Raw genomic sequence first — 16228 nt, forward strand, 5'->3', positions numbered from 1 at the left:
TGTTAAACTGTTAATATCCCACATGACATGGAAAGGGTCCTACGATCGATTTTGACCGGTGGTCTATGTAATGTAGATCGGATGGATTAGTTTCCTCTCGCTTTGAGAGGTGTATTCCACGTCAAAGTCGCTTGATCGGATATTGGTTTGACGCTTTAGGCAGAACTCTTGTCATCATTTTGGTAAGCTAATTTTCTGTGGATATAAAGAAAATAGTCTATGATGATGCTATGGGGAATGTGTATGTTAGGATGTAATACAATTTTTACAATTATTAATGAAAAGGGGTAGGGGACCTCTCAAACAACCTCGCTTGCTTATAAAAAAAAAAAATAGTAACTGTAATCGTTTACCTTGATATGGTGCCAACATGGTTTTTGAGAACTTCTATTCACTTGGATCCCTTTTAAAGCTATCAACGCACTACAAGTTAAAAATTTAAGCAATTAATGTCAATATAAGAAATAAAAAAGTCTACATATATAATACAAAAAGTATACCAATAAATGCGTATGGAAATAGTTACGCATTGTTGATAATGATTTCCATGTCACCGGTGCATTTACCATGTAATGAATCCAACCAATAAACATCCATACTAGACAAGTCGATGACAATCACAATCCAATGGAAGCTAAAACCAAACAAGTTATTAACTAGCATTTAATATGTATTTGTAACCAAATATGAGTTCAACAAAACCAATATAATATATGTCCATACCTTGGGTTGTAAGGAATGAAAACAATTTCATTCATGTTTGCTTCCCTCAGCCTATCAAGAACAAGTTTAGTTTTTCTTTTGAATCCACAACACCAAGACAAACGGGTTGACAAAAACAAATATCCATCTCTAGAACAAACAAATTTCTCATACAAGCATCCGAAATGTGAAAACACAACTCATTTTATAAGCGCAGAGAAACATTCAATAAAATAGTTAGTAACAACATAAGTTTTATCACCTCATATATGCAACCATACAAGGAGACTCGACAGATTCAAGATTACAAACATCCTTCACGCCATTTGTCTCTATGTATGAAAACTCTATGTTATCTCCGAATAATTCTTGTCCATATGGAAACTTAAGTCGACCACTTTGAATAATTGTACCAATCATGGCACCAAAGGAAGTGCATAGATCGCTTCCTTTGTTGTGGCTACCGACTTAGTTTTTTCGCCTTTTACTTTTACTCGGTTGCCCTATTTTATCCCGATCTTAAACCGAAAAATAAAAGATAAGCATAAAAATTATAATGTCATGTCTAGCAAGGGTGGCCGTAATACGGCCTATGTGTACGCGGACCGGAAGTGGTCTCAGAGGTATCCGGCAAAGGCTTGAAGTGTCCCCGCAGCCGGCGTGTTATGGCCTATGTGTATGTGGAGCCGAAGTGCCGGATGCACATCTACACAAATTGAGGTGGAATGTTTACTTGTGTAAGGATCATGAGGTGGATTAGAAGGAAGAAATGTATAAATAGAGGGAGCTAGACAGAAAAAGGGAGAGGTCCGATCCTAAAGTGGGATTCTTATAAATTTACAATCATCGATATTTTTTACCCGGTTGGCTTTCACCACTAATTCCCCGGCCAAGCAACGTGTGATCCAATAGCGCCTTCCACAAATTTCAACTTATCACCAACCGGTACAGAAGAAGAGCTTGTTCTTTACCTTCCAAAATCTTCCCAACTGCTACATGTGAGTTGTATTGCCCTAAGGGAACATTGTGCAACTTAGTTTCCGGTCCAAGCTCCTCGTAGACTATACCCTTAGCAACAACATTGATTTGAAATCCACAAACAAACTGCAACTCCGCCCTAAGATGAATTGTAAAGTCATAATGGGTTAATTGCAAATACAACATAAAAACAGGGGATTCAAGCACTAGTATTCACCTTTCCAAGATCCCATGTATGATTTCTCAGATCATCGGCAACGATTTGTTACTTCAAATTTTTCCTTTTTAGAAGTTTTTGGTGGTATAGGAGAATTAGCCTTTTGGTCTTCAACAAATTTTAGGTGAGAATATTTAGAACTAAAAAAAAAAAAACTAGACACACACAAAAATATTTTAAAAGTACTTCAAAATAAATTAAAACTTAATGAAATTACCTCAATGCCTTTCAATACTAAGTGCTTTGGCCAAGCAACTTGTGATCCAAGAGCATCTTTTCAAAATTACCACCATCTCGAACCGGGTATAGGAAGAGCAACATGATCTTTACCTTCCAAAATCTTATCAATCGATACGCGTGCATTGTTTGGCCCTAAGGGAACATTGTGCAACTTAGTCTCCGGTCCAAGCTCCACGTAAACCTTACCCTTAGCAACAATATTGGACTTGGAACCCACACCAAACTGCAACTCAGTCCCTATTGTATACAGTTTTTAGTAATTAACAATATGAAAATAACGGCGTGGATTAGAAGACTGTGTGTTAATCGATTCAAACCTATCTATTATATTAAGTAAAATGTGATAATCGCAAGGATTGTGACAACGATACCTTTCCAAGAGGAAGCATAGGATTTGGAAGTGGGGAATGACTTGTTCCCTTTAGCATGTACCTTCCTAAAATCAGGTTCAGAGTTTTTTCCCATTGCATCTACTCTTCTCTTCCTTGTTCTTCGGCTATATATGTTAGAGAATATTTACAAAATAAAAACGAAATAGGAAACAAAAAACACCCAATTCTAAAGTAGTGTAAACAATATTTGAAAGCTTACTTTACGCTTGCTATGTGCACCACCTAAAGGGGGGATATGGTCTCTATTGTCACTTTTGTGGCTATTCGAAGCAATTTTTTCCGACGCAAGAGAAGTGAGACGATCATTAAATTTTGCTTCTAACTCCTTGTATTTATTCTTCAATTCTTTTCTTTTTTTCTGTTCTTCCTTTCCCTTTTCTTCTGCCTTTTTTCTTTTTTGTTCTTCCTTTTTTCTTTTTCCTCTTCCTCGCGAGCTTTCACTCCAATGCACGCACATGTTTCTTAGATCCACGCTTTATTAGGCTTAAAGTACCGTGGGGGTGACTCCATCTCCTACCTCTAACACGACCACCCGTGGTTCCGAGTACCCAATGCCGAGTCAAGACGCCTTTAGTACCCTCAACCTCTAAAGTTCCTTCCTTTGACCTCAAGCGTTTGATAATCATCCTACAAGATAATGAGTGTGGATGTAGACTTATCACCACCCAAAACCACAAAAGCAGAAAACAAAGGTAAGATTTGAATTAATAAGAGGGTTGGTCACAACCATAATCTACACCTTGTTTATTGTTTCTAAGCAAGTATCTCGAAAGCAACCCATCAAAAGTTTCTCAAAAGTGTTGTCACCCTCTCGCTTGAACTTTGATTCATACAAAGGACTTAATAATCACACAAATGTTTCTCAAAATAAAAAGGAGTTTTATGACACCCTATCAAGTGATTTTGAACCCCTCCCCCCCCCTCAGATATCCATTCTAGTTGTGCACGTGCATGGGGCAAAGATGAAAAGGAGTGCAAGTGGGTAACTTATATTCTTAAAATTTTCCATGTACCATTCAAGAACTGCCCCTTAGTATGATAAGCTAAGCAACATGATCAAATATAGAAAGTAAAACAAGAGAAGCAAATCATCACCTTGGTCAATGTGGCACCTTTCTAACGCCTCTATATTGTAACCTTATTATTACTATTAATATAACATTCACACTATACTAGGAAGTATACTAGACTGAAACGTATTTCTATTCTCTCTCTCTAACTTCCTTGGTAGCATCATTTGCATAGTTACCATCTTTGCCTTGGAGGGAAAGTTGCCACCCATAAGACCTCCGCCTTTCCAATAAATGATGCCTCCTCTTGTCTCTTTTTGAAGTATATAGCACATCAAATAATAACAAATTAGAGGAATGCAATATTACATAAATAAAAACAAATTAAAGGAATGCTATATTACATATCAAATAACAAATTAGAGGAATGCTATATACATTTATTTACCTTTTTCTCCACGCTGATTAGCAATACTCATCCCTACCTGCTCGGTGGTTAAACTTCTTTTGCTTTCTTTAGCGCTGATTGCACTTCGCTAAGATTCTTACAAATTAAAAAATAAAAATAAATACGTGTTATGTACTAGAGCTGTTTAAAACCATTTCTTGAAATAATACTTTAGCCGGAAGTAGTTTTGAATGAGAAAACATTCCTATACCTTAAAGTGATTAACTCAAGAAGATAACTCAGACGCCTATAGGAACAATTACTGATATGGGATTGTAAAATGGCAGTTGGGTTATACACTCGAAAACCTCAATATCCAGCAGACATCCCAGAAAACCTCAAGGTAATAGCATAGTGAGATCGTGAAATGCGGTATATAGCAAATAAAGAGAACAAGCATAACAGCCTAACGTGAATGTGGACGATAGCTTTCTTGTTCTCTCTCGTCCCCTAGTAGCTAGTTTTGAGTTCCCTTCCTCTAGTAGCTAGGTCAGCTTCTAGTAGCTAGATTGTTTTGGTTTGGAGGGGGTGGGACGATGTGATACTCAAGTATTCCCTCAGATCGGGTACTCTTTCCCCGATCGAACAGGGAGCAGGACCAAAAATGACAAATATGAAGATAGAGGGAAAGAGTACCGCCAATAAGGTATCGCTTCAGGGTCCATCCAGCTCGGCTGCCGCTTAGGCGAATGGGGGCCAGTCAGCCTCTGGAGACCCGATCTTTGGGTAGCTCCTTATATTGGGTATACTCGAGCTTCATGAGTTGTCAAGGTGGGTAGCCATTCGTTGTCATTCGGGTGCCTATTGTCAAGTCGGGAAGCCGGAATATCCCGAATCTGTTGGAAGTGGGTAGAGAGCCCCTTAATCCGGGTCAAGGTGGGTAGCCATTCGCTCGTCCTTGTACCTATATCAAATTTCAAGCACTTATGAAACCCATCGCTAGTCGACCATTTCATTTTGGCCTCATATTTTCATGCACTAGTAGTAACCCCTATTCAAGTATTCAACCAAAAAATTCCACCGCAAACACAGAAAATTCCAAATACAAACACAGAAAACACAAAAAATTCCAAAATTGCAAACACGAAAATTCCGGGATAAGATGACTATGGAGTTTGAAAACCTTTATCAAGGGAAGATGACTCAGAGCACAATATGAAGCACGATTCGCAGAGTTATCTCGGGTTTGCTACTCACTTAGTGGCAGACGAGGCAACGAAAAGGCAAAGAGGTTTGAAAGAGGGTTGAATCCTTCTATTCGAGGCAAGCTTGCGATCTAAAGATCCGTACTTATTCAGAGATTATTGAACGAAAGCACTACTGGCAGAGCAAGAAATGGAAGACAGCCAGAAAAATTAAGGAGAAGAATATCAATCGAAAGTGCAAACTACCAATCCAACTCTAACAATCAACATCTAATGCAAAACAAGAAGCAAAGGACTTATGGGAATTCAGATTATAATAACAACAATAATGGGAATGGGAAAACTATAGTAGCAGCCTGAATAAGTCGATGTTCCGCTTGCATGTTACAAGTGTGGTGATCCTAATCATATGAAGAGAAATTGTCCCATTCTTGCAGCAGAGAGAAAAACAGCAAGTACCACAACAACAACAACAAAAGTCACAGGGTGGGCAAGTACAGAAACAATAATAGCAATGGACCGAAAACTCAAGGACGAAAGTATATGCATTGACTAGTGATGCTAATGCCCTCGAATGCAGTTCGGTTCTCAAATTTACCCAAAGATGTTGTTGTCCCCGGTTCTGGTTCTCTCACCCTCGAATACCTGGATCAACACACCTGGCTGGTTGTCGAGTATGTAGAGAAGACCTGTTCCTTCTTGGTGGGATGGTTGTGTTCCTTGGGATCAAGGTAGTCATGACACCTCCGCAGCTTCCAACCCAAGGGAAAGTGGAGTGACATCCAGTAGCAAAAGGTCTTGACCTTCTCGCTACCCTCACCACTAAGAATAGCAGCTTGAACAATGCACCATAAGCAAATACCTCATCAGATTGATGCTCTTTGCAGAGCTCCTTTCCATTAAAGAAATCCCCAGTAGAAGTTTCTGCTGAACCTTGGGAATTCTAGTGGAACCACCAACAAGTACAGATCATGGACAGTACTTTGTCCATCTTAGCATCTCTCTCAAGCACTTCTCAACAGGCTCCATACACTTTCTGAACAAATCCATGTTGAGTTCCTCAAAACTGCCTCGGGTAATGGTGGTATAAAAGTCGATACCCTCAAACAAGGAGTCAATTTCAATTGTGGTTTGAGCAGTGGATGAAAAGAGTCCTCTTTGCCCTCTCACATGATGTCCTCAACCTCCTAAGAGCTCTAGGATTTCCAATCGATGTCTTTCTTGTGCTTTCTCTTGAACTCTTGCACAAAGTGATTCACCATTCTGTTGTCAAAATCCTCCCTCCAAGATGGGTGTCACCAGCAGCTTGCCTTAACCTCAAAAATACCCTCTTCAATAGTAAGAAGAGAGACATCAAAAGTACCACCACCGAGATCAAAGATAAGCACATTCTTCTCACCAACACTTGTAGCCTTCTTATCAAGACCATAAGCAATAGCAGCAGCAGTTGGCTCATTAATGATACGCAAGACATTAAGTCCAAGAATAACCCCAAAGATCCTTAGTAGCTTGACGCCTGGAATCATTGAAGTAAGCCGGGACAAGAATAACAACGCATTCTTAATCAGTAGAACCAAGATAAGCCTCTGCAATCTCCCTCATCTTAATAAGAACCATTGAAGAAATTTCTTGGGTAGTAATTCAATGTATTGTCGAAACCATATAAAACAAAGATAAAACATTATCAGCATAAAACAACACTACCATTTGGAGGGAGGGAAACTTCAGTGCCGATGCTTTGGCTAAGGCAGAGCATCTCTACAACCGCATGAAGCTACCTCGACAAATGGCAGACCTACATGGTTGGTCGCAGAAGTAGGAAGCACCTTTGATAGGCTTTTTAGATTTGATTAATTGTATCCTACCCCCAAGTTTGTTGACAATGAGCTGGGAGTCACTGAAGACGCTTAGACTCGAGATGCCGAGCTCCCCGAGCCATGTTAAGCCCAGAAGACTTTGTAATTATTCTGATCGTGGTGTGCGTAGAAGTAAGGCCTAAGCTTCTTAACTGAGAACACTAATGAAAGGGTAGACAAGTCGATCTAGGAGTACCTCGCCTCTCTGCGTCGAAAGCGAGTTCACCGACGGCAGTACACCGATGTTGTGAATACAAACTCCCACAGAATTCTAATCATCTAGACATAGATTTATTTATTATAAATTTAGACGAATATCATTTTGTCACATTCTCGACACAATTTTCAGTCAGCCAGCCCTTGAACTCTCGAAGCATGATTAAACAATGGCAGACTTGAGCGTGAATACAAAAAGCGGCAGCAGAAAACTCGACAAGGAATACAAAGGCGCAGCAGCAATGAAGACGGAACCAAAACCAAATGACAAATCTAAAGTAGAAGCATAGAGAGATAAAGCGAGACTTTTACTGTTGCAGATGGAGATAACAGGTTTAAACACTTAGTCATGCCAACTGATAACTCAGAAGGGGAGACTACAACAGCTAAGGATGACATGCAACCAAGAATAGATGATGCAAGGGAATCCACCTAGAATCTTACAAGATAAATTCTCGCAAGCTCTCTTGTATAATCAACCCTACTGAATCTAAAAAAGGAAACCACAAATCAACAAAATCCACTCAAACTAAACTTGGCCTTCGCCACAAGTCCAACCTCCCGTGCACGCCTCTTTGCTTGAATCCACCAAGACATGGATACTAGCTTCTTTAGGACTTTCAAGAAACTAAGACGGTAAAACAATAGCTTGCATGCATGTACAAACAAAAGCAAAATAAAATTAAGAGAAATAATCGCACCAGAAATTCAGGTGTAAGTCTACTTTTACAAAAGTATCCCAATCTTCTTGACTGATTACTTTTCTATACAACTTTGGTATTTTCTTGAGTCTCTTCGGGTTTATTCTTAAAAGGTAAGATGTACCGCCTAGTAAGACGAGACTTGAATGCTTTCCACAACCTGCCCATCGCGACTTGTAATGCGAATAGATCTTTCGCTTGTGTCCAACTTAAATTTTTCCTATTTGTAGGTAGCATATTAGTTAATCATGTAAACAAAATGAAATTAGCTTATAAAGCATTAGATTAATGTACCTTCAAAGAGATCCACAAATTTTTCTTCAATGTTGGTGATACATCTTTCCAATTAGTTATTGTAATCCTTACTCTTGCCCTCACCAAGTAGCCTCCATAACTACCGATGTCGGGTCCACCTTGACCAATTGGTTGCCCATTCATTATAAACAACTCCTTGATATTCACCCTTTTTCAATTTTTTATTTTTACACACTTTGCAGCTCTTCCGACTTTCCGTTTTTTGCTTGAACCTTTTGCTACTGCCTCAATCAACTTCCATATCTTTTGAGCCCAACCGCTTCTCACGAGTCCGAATGGTCTTCAAAGCCATCTTCCGAGTTTGAATGCCCTTGTGAACCATCTTTGGAGTTCAATGATCTTCTCGAGCCATCTTCCGAAGTCCTATTCTCTTCGAATTTGAATACTCTTGTGATTCTCAATGCTCTTCCTCGATCCATGAGTGTACCCTCAGAAGACCATTTTGTTTTTGCAAGGTTTGTCAATATATATATATATATATATATATATATATATAAAGCTTCCATATATAAAGCTTCCACCAAGTAGGTCTTTAATTGTTTAGAAATGTAAACATGCAAATGTAAACAAAGACTAGTCATCTCAGTTTTTAGTTTAAGTTTAACACAAAAACTTGAAACATTCTTAAAACCCGATAAAAACAACAAAAAAAAAATAAGAAAAAGAAAAGAAAAGTCCCATAATGACTAGTAAGAAGTCTTATTTAACTTAAAGAAAAACTCATTCGGCTCGACCCAAATCCCTTCACAATTTTCACGAGCATAAGGCAATGGCAATTCATTAGCTAAATCAAAGGAGTCAATAGTTGGCGGCACTTTGTCTCAGAATGGAATCATCATCGAACCCAAAGATCATCGTTCTTATTGCGATAGTCTCTTTCAGAGTTGCAAGGACAACTCCACCATCCCATATTTAGTTGGTCACTCACATAAAAACTTGCTTGGCTTGGGACGCTAAAATAAAAGGGTCGAACTTGTGGCCAACTTTACCAAGTTGCACGTGATGTGAAACCCAATTCATCAACCTTAATGCCTCTCTTTGTCTGTCAACCCAATCACACTTGAAAATAGGAATCTCAAGGTCAAGTAATCCAACACCCATACTTCAAGAAGCACACCATAAAAGCACATATCCAAATTACAGGATTCTTGTCCTTGGCACTAGAAATCTGCATTGTTGAGGCCACTACACCGACTCCAATCGCTTTTGTTGACTAGTTTAGCTTCTCGGTCCTTTGTGTGATAGCTAAAACCCTTAACTTCATATCCGAATATTTTAGCACATCTAGACTAGGTCCCATGGCCAAAAACTGCAACGCTTTGAGACTTTGTTATTTGGTATGTCTTGCTCTTCCCTCAACCTGGTTCTCAAACAATATTAAGAACAGTTGTTTTAATTTTTTAAGTAACAATAGAGTGTTAACAAAACATACCTTTTGGCGAAGCCAATTAATAAAGGTGCGATTATGCTCAAATTTTTATCCATTTTACACCCTTTTATGATGATTTTGAAGCCTTAGGTAGTCCATATGCTCCCTTTTATGTTAATAATTAAAAGAATACAAGTATTAACTACCAGCTCCCTTATATAAAACGTTGGAGATAAACATCTAGTTAAATTGAACTATTGTGCGTTTATCTACTTACTTGATATAAGGCTGAACTTCTTTCATGTTTTCCAACACATAAAGATGTGCTTGTTGCCGACTTCTCATCAACTTCAACAACATGCTAACCCCCAATCGGTCTTCCACTCGCAAATTGTATCTCCATCTTCCAAATCATTGTCTGTCATGTTTCTTGTGGAAGGAACTCCAATTGCATCTACTTCACTCAAGAATTCAGCACAAAACTCAACAGCTTCTTCTTCTGAATATAATTCTCCGCCATACATCCTTCCTCGACGGTTTCGATTCCTAACATATCCCTTTAACACCATCATGTACCTAGAAAGTTTTTAAAGCTTTAAACCTTTGATACGTGCATTGTGAGACATTTAATAAATAAATTAAAAAATCATTAACTTACCTCTCAAAGGGATACATCCATCGAAAAAAACTGGACCACATAGCTCGACCTCCTTACAAGATGAACTCACAAATGCACCATGATGTCGAAGAATGATGGTGGGAAAAACTTTTCTAACAAACACAAAGTTACCACCAAATCTTTCTGAATATTATCCAATTTCGACACATCCACTATTTTTGTGCAAAGAGCATTAAAGAAGAAGCATAACCGAATAATGGTATACCTCACATGCTTTGGCAACACCGATCGATCGCCACAGAAGAAGTTGTTGCATTAGTCGGTGGCAATCATGAGATTTAAGACCATATAATTTCAAATCTTTCATTGAAACACAAGATTTGAAATTAGAACAATATCCATCCGGGACCTTCGGGCCAAAAGCAAAGTTGTGTTGCAAACTTCCTCTTTCTTCTCTAGATAATGTATAACATGTCGGGCGTAGGTAGAATCTTGTCCCTCTCTCCTCGGTGCTAGTTCTTCCCTTAAGTGCATCTCTACAAGGTCAAGTCGGCTTTGAAGTGAATCCTTTGTTTTCAATGGAATATTAAGCAAAGTCCCAATGATGCTATCACACACATTTTTCTCAATATGCATGACATCCAAGTTATGTCTCAAAAGCAAATGTCTCCAAGAAGGCAACTCAAAAATATAGATCTCTTTTTCCAAATGACCTTCCTCATGATTTTTGTGTACACCATCAGTTTTCCTCCGCTTTGGTGTTTTCAGATCCTTAGAACTTATTTGCTCCTTTCCCCTTTTTCTTTTCTTTGAACCTTTGGACCTAATTCGCCTTCTCCTTCTTTTTGATTTTTTGACTTTCTAGCACTTTCTCGGTGGCTTTCCCCATGAGTTTTGAAATGCTCAACTTTTGTGAAGATTTGCACCCCATTCAATGATTCTCGACTTGATCGCAGCTCTTGCTTACCATTAAATGGTCTTTTCTCCTTTCGTGCACGGATGGTTTTCGAAGCCATCTCCCCGTGGGTGCCCGTATACATTCTTCTTGCCGTGTTTCAATCTAATAGAATCTGTATTTTCCCCGCGATAATCGACAAGCAAGATACCCTTGACAAGATAAACCAGCTAAGTTTCCAAAGGCGGAAAAATCAATCGATTGTCCACAATAGCACAGCCCTAAGTATAAAGGATTCTTGCTTATAGGCATCATATACCTCAACACCGGCTGCCATAACAACCAAGATCTTCAATCAAAGGTGCAAGATAAACATCAATGTTGTTACCAGGTTGGTGCGGACTGATATCAACAATGTTAACATTAAGAACTTTCTTCTTCATGCACAGCCATGGTGGCAGGTTGTAAGTCGCCAATATAACAGGCCAACAACTATGTCTGCTGCTAAGAGAACTGTGTGGATTAAAGCCATCGGTTGAAAGTGCAAACCGAAGACTTCTCGAATCACCAAAACTCGCCAAGATTGATCGACGCGGTCTCCATGCTTGGGAATCAGCAAGGTGACTCATTTGACCATCAACTACCTCTCTTTCATTCGCATGCCATACCAAATTCTTCGCCGTTTCAACAGATTGAAACATTTTTTTAAGTCTAGGGATTATTGGGAAATACCATAGTACTTTTGCTGGAACACTATAATTTTGGTCAGGATTATTCTTTTTCACCTTATACCTTGACGCCCCACATGTAGGACAAGTAGTTCTATCCTTGTTTATTAAACCTCTATAGAGAATACAATCATTGGGACATGCGAATCTTCTCATGCTTTATTCCAAAAATGCACAAAGTTTCCTTCGCCTCTCTCATGGTCAAAGGCAGCTCATTGCAATAACTGGGAGCATATCCTTAAACAGAGCCAACACCATAGAGAAGCTTTTATCGACCACCCACTCATTGCCTTCACATTGAAAAGCTTAACCGGAGATGATAACTTGGTGTATTTTTTACACCCGGCCGCATAAAGGTAAATCAGCTTCTTCAATCAGTTCACAAAGTTTTTCAGGGTTCCCCATGAAAGTCTCCCCGAGTGGCCTCAAACATTTTTATGATGTTTGCGGCCTCATCTAGTCCACCCTCATCAAAACCTTCCTCCTCGACTCCCTACTCGATGTTGACTCCTTTGGAGCATCTTCCCCATGCCACACCCATGTGCAATACGCTTGTTCAATCCCTTTCGTTCTCGATGACGCCCCACCTCCACTATATCAAATTCACATATTCCCACATTCAATGCATGGATTGGGGTATACAATTCTTACGCTTTGCATTATCAAAAGCAAATGTAAGAAACTGATTAACGCTTCTACATATTCAGAGAAAATATATCTCGACATCCATGACTTGTCCATCTCAAGCTACCAAAACAAAATACGATAAGTCCTTATTGTCGACAAAACAAGCAAATACTGAAAAATAGAGTTAACTGAAAAATATAGTCTAGTTTAAAATTAAAAACAAAAAATCATGTTAGATAACCATTTGTGAAACCTTCGCTTATAGCCCCTAAAGTAAACCTTCGCTTCATAAACCTTCGCTTATAGCCCCTAAAGTAAACCTTCGCTTATAGCCCCTAAAGTAAACCTTCGCTTCATAAACCAAAAATAAAAACACTAACGACCACCTCAAATCAGGAATAAAGCACAAATTGTAAAAAAAAATCCAAATCAAATGAAAACCCATACCTTACTTTTACATTACTTTTACATTTTTTAGAAGACATCATATACTCATTTTTTTTCATATACTCATTGACTGATCCAGGTAGGGAACGGGAAAAGCAATGGTAGTTTGAGACTTATTCCCTTTCTTGTAGTTGGAAAGATCGTGCCATGCAGTAGTCATTCTTATACATAGCTAGGTACAAAATGCGATATTCTTATTTATGCAAAGAACTGTTATACAAAATTGTTCCTATTGAAAAATATAGGACCGTGCCTAGTATTTTTTGTGAAAGATTATCTGTATATAGTAGTTAAAATGAACAAGAAAGCACCCATTTGGAAAGGGTTGACTAACTATGTAAAACTCAAAGAACTTCACAAAAGCATGGGACAACAGAATAATTTTGTACCTTCGTTGTACCTTGCGCTTTAATTATAAATGAAAATTGAAGTTCTCTTATTTCCCATCCATTGATCCATGTAGACATGTAGTGATTGTCTCGAATGAGAGTAGTATGAGACAAAGAAATCAATTTCAGATAATTATGTATCTTAGTTAAAAGTAAACAAACTTAGACGTTATATCAATTTTTCCAAAGAAATTTTTTTCGATCTACGAGAGTTAACTTAAACATAAAGCTTAAATATTAGGTTATTGCGGTTTCTGCTCATTATGTATTTATGCCGTAAAATTTCAAAGTGAAGTAATTCTATTTTATTTCTTAAAAAACAAGATTCAAATGTTAGAAGGATCCTCAGGCAGACGGACTTGTCACAAAAAACAAAATTATACCCCAATTCAGATCCAAACACCGCATGGAGTGATATCTTCACCGCATGCGCCCGAAATATATTTTTTCCATTGATTTCATGTTTTCATTCACAAATTTTACAGAGAATTCCTACATAAGTAAAAAGACCTTACGTAAAAGACCTTTACTTCTCCCTCAAACCCAAGACGCTCTGCATGACAGAACTTCAGACAAGTTCTTCAAGGATTCCCAATAAAAACTAAATCCTACTCTATTGTATGCACTTCCTACCACATCTCTATGCTTTCAACCTGAGCTTACCGTATACTCTTCTTCCAACTCACAAACATCTCTCCACAATTCTAAGTACCAAACCGACTTAGTTGATTTTTACCAGGGGACCAACGACCGTTGTTACTTTTCAATACACCAATATGTTTAAAACCGTGAAGATGAGCTCACGAAATTCAAATAGTCCTACCTAAGTTTCACTCTCAACTCTGAACTTGTTTCCCTCAAAGTTTCTTACTCTAAGGAGCATAAAAACATCAATTAGAACTTACAAAACATATAAACATGCAGACCAAACTTGATGTGTATCAAATACTTGTCATAAAACAAGATTTACAGAGAATTCCTACATAAGTAAAGACCTTACTTCTCCCTCCAAACCCAAGAAGTTCTTCAAGGATTCCCAATAAAAAATAAAACACTAACGACCACCTCAAATCGAATAAAGCACAAATTGTAAAAAAATCCAAATCAAATGAAAACCCATACCTTACTTGATTTAACTGGATATTGTTGTTCGAGAGAGCTGTGAACACGTAGAAATCCTAACCACAATCAATTGAAATTCCCTGTTCCAAAAAAATATTGGTATACAACTCAAAACCAAAACTTTTACTGCAACAAATTCAAAATCGAATAGAGATAAAGAACTAACCTTTGTCCGCCTTCAATTACCGAACTGAATTTTGGAGAGGTAATAAATTTTAGATGGAGAATGAGTGAAGAGAGAGTCGGAGGAATTGATTTAGGTTGAGAGAGTGAATTGAAGATAGAGTCGCGAAGTGTGTTTAGACTTTGAGTTTGAAGGAACGAAGCTCGCGAAGGTTAGCAAAAAAAAACGAAGCTCGCGAAAGTGTTTCTGAAGATAGAATTTGAAGAGTTTCAACTAAAGCGGAACTGATGAGCTAACGGGTTACGCGGGTGTGTCGTGTTTTTTGTTTTAGTTGAGCTGTGGTCTTAGACAAAAAACTACCTAGGTCATATAATGGGTCAAACGGTCACTTAAGAGTCTGATAATACGTAACTATTTTAGTGAAATAGTCACAAATAGTTCTCAACACATATACACCTTTTTTAGAAAAAACCATTTGTGACCGTTTCGAAAACGCACGTCACTAAAAACTTTATAAAACAGTCACAAAAACCCTTTTATGCCATTTGTGACCGTTTCGAACAGAATAGTCACAAATACCATTTTAAAACAGTCACAAAAAGCCTTTTTTCTACTAGTGATACATGACAACCTGCTTTTAGCTCATGAGCTTATAAGAGGTTACAATAGAACTCATGACCCTCATAGATGTTCTATCAAGATAGATGTATAAAAAGCTTATGACTCTGTCAGATGGGATTCCATGGAAATGATTTTGAAGAGATATAGATTTCCATACTCATTCATTAAATGGATAATCATGTGCTACACTACTCCTTCTTACTCAATTCTTGTAAATGGTTCTCCACAAGGTTATTTTAAAGGAAGGAAAGGATAGATTAAGATAGGGAAATCGGCTGTCTCCCTATCTATTTGTGATGGTTATGGAGGTGTTTGGACGGCTTATGTTGCAGACAATGGAAAGCAACAAGAGAATTGCCTACCACTCTAAGTGCAAGAGGATGCATGCCACACATTTGTGTTTTGAAGATGATGTCTTGTTATTTTGCAGAGGTGATAGGTTTGTTGTAGAAGGGACAAGAGAAGTGTTAGCAGATTTCTCACATCTCACTGGCTTGAAGCTCAATACAAGTAAAACCACTATGCTTACTGGTAGCATATCTGAGTATGGAAGCATGGATCTGGCAGACATTCTTGGGGTTTCTCTTGTCAAACCTCTAGTCAAATACTTGGGGTTACCTTTAACATCATCGAGAATGGGCATGAAGGAATGTTTACCTCTGATAGAAATGTTTTATGCAAGAATAACAAATTGGAAGAATCGTATGCTGTCTTTTGCAGAGAGAGTGCAATTAATCCAATCAATGTTGCAATCCTTTCTTAGTTATTGGGTAAAAACCTTTATGTTACCTAAAGGTGTGTTGACAAAAATTTCAAAAATCACAAACAGGTTCTTGTGGTCAAGGACCTCTATGGAAAGGAAAATCCACAAAGCTAACCATGACACTCTAAGGTACAACAAGATGGAGGGTGGTCTAAACTTTATAGATGCAAAGGTTTGGAATGTAGTAGCCTACTGCGGACTCATTTTCAAAATTGCCAACAAGGAGGTACCTTATGGACTAGGTTTTCTCTATTGGATTGCTTTGCTAAATGGTTCGCAGTTGAAGTTTGAGCTTTGAACTTTG

The 16228-nt window shown here is 38.2% G+C and overlaps 1 pseudogene; it reads right to left on the minus strand.

Moving 5' to 3' along the window:
* Positions 1 to 5726: 5726 nt before the first annotated feature.
* On the minus strand, positions 5727 to 6773 carry LOC147472935 (heat shock 70 kDa protein 1-like; annotated as a pseudogene).
* Between the last annotated feature and the right edge of the window lie 9455 nt (positions 6774 to 16228).

The sequence above is a fragment of the Coptis chinensis genome, unplaced genomic scaffold (assembly GCF_015680905.1).
Source record: "Coptis chinensis isolate HL-2020 unplaced genomic scaffold, ASM1568090v1 utg6277_pilon_pilon, whole genome shotgun sequence".
In the NCBI taxonomy this organism is placed as follows: domain Eukaryota; kingdom Viridiplantae; phylum Streptophyta; class Magnoliopsida; order Ranunculales; family Ranunculaceae; genus Coptis; species Coptis chinensis.